At 41.6% G+C, this 1,381-nt stretch overlaps 1 protein-coding gene and 1 long non-coding RNA gene across 3 annotated transcripts in view; one reads left to right on the forward strand and one right to left on the reverse strand.

Moving 5' to 3' along the window:
* gfra3 (GDNF family receptor alpha 3) overlaps window positions 1-1,381 on the forward strand; it is an 83,157-nt gene that overhangs the window by 46,835 nt on the left and 34,941 nt on the right. The window lies entirely within an intron of this gene.
* Window positions 539-1,381, reverse strand: part of LOC107833498 (uncharacterized) — a 3,093-nt gene continuing 2,250 nt past the window's right edge. For both annotated transcript variants that reach the window (XR_001659246.1, XR_001659245.1), the window contains one exon: window positions 539-859. This is a non-coding gene — a long non-coding RNA (uncharacterized LOC107833498). The remainder of the gene's footprint in view (window positions 860-1,381) is intronic.

Raw genomic sequence — 1,381 nt, forward strand, 5'->3', positions numbered from 1 at the left:
GCAACGCAAATGAAGTCCCGGCCGGAACACGGTGCGCTAACTAATAAAACATAAATTAACGAAGCTTCGAGGCAGGTCAATTTTTCTCGAGGAATTTTAGTAATCGAGGTACTCGAATCATTCGAGGAATCGTTTCAGCCCTAAAATTTACAGTCAAATACTGGCAGCTTTCGACGCCAGAAGTTTACTGTAAATGCACAGTAGCTGTACCGTAATTAATCCTGACAGTAGATTACCGTCATTGCAAGTACGGTATAGATACTGTGAAAGAACAGTAAAATACTGGATCTGTAGCTGCCAGTAGTTTACTGTTTTTAAAAAAAGAACTGTAAAATACTGGCGTCTATAGCTGCCAGTAGTTTACCGTTCTTTTGAAAGAACGATAAAAAAATATTGGTAGCTACAGACGCCAGGTTTTTTATTGTTTTTTTTTTTTGTTTGTTTTTTTTACCGTTTTTTTCAGAAAAACGGTAAAAAAAAGCAAACAAAAAAACTGGTGTCTGTAGATACCAGTATTTTACTGGATATTTACCTTTTCAATCCTGTACCTTTTAAAGTGGTGTACTGTAAGTAAATACTGTCATGATGCCAACACACAGCAGATGTAGTACCGCCAACAGGGTTTATTAGAAATAAGAGCGAGCTACTGTTCCTTAGGCTGCAGCTTGCGCCTCTAACAAATCGTTACACTCAACTGAATAGCTTCACTGCTAACACACTGAACTCTCCGCTCTTCCGGTGTTCTGTCAGATCAGCATCGGTTCTGGTCCTCCAGCTCCCCTGCTCCCCTGCCCACATGACAGGTCCATCACATGCGAGTGGAAGTCAGCAGAGTCAAACAGGGCAACCCCATAACACTCTACACATAACAGTGATCACAATGCAACTTATAACAAATACACATAACCATATGGACCCCAGCAGAACTAAAATACAGAATCGTTAAAATACTACGGTGGTTGACAGGTGCAAACGCGCAGCAAACACGAGAAAAACAAAGAAAAGATGCAAACAAAAAAAGAGATGCAAAAAAATATATAAAAATAAGTGTTCCAGACCACTAGAGCTTTGTGTCCGAGGTCAGGGTCTGCATCATTTCAAGCTTATTCTTTCATGGGCTTGAGAAACGACCCGGTCTACGGAAGTGGGGTCCTGCAAAGGCAGAGAGCATTGCAGAGAAGCTGTAGCCTTCAGCTAGCTGCCTAGCCTCCACCTCGGCGTTATGTTGCTTAGCAGCCGTGACACAACATGATTTAAACAATGTTTGTAGGCGAGAATGTAGATGTATAAATCTCACATTTCTGCTCGGTTCATCAGTGCATCACCTAATAGACCCTTTTCACATGACGTCACATATCCTCCGTTTTGGCTCGAAGCTGTG

This window comes from Poecilia formosa, unplaced genomic scaffold (genome assembly GCF_000485575.1).
Source record: "Poecilia formosa unplaced genomic scaffold, Poecilia_formosa-5.1.2 Scaffold397, whole genome shotgun sequence".
In the NCBI taxonomy this organism is placed as follows: Eukaryota; Metazoa; Chordata; class Actinopteri; order Cyprinodontiformes; family Poeciliidae; genus Poecilia; species Poecilia formosa.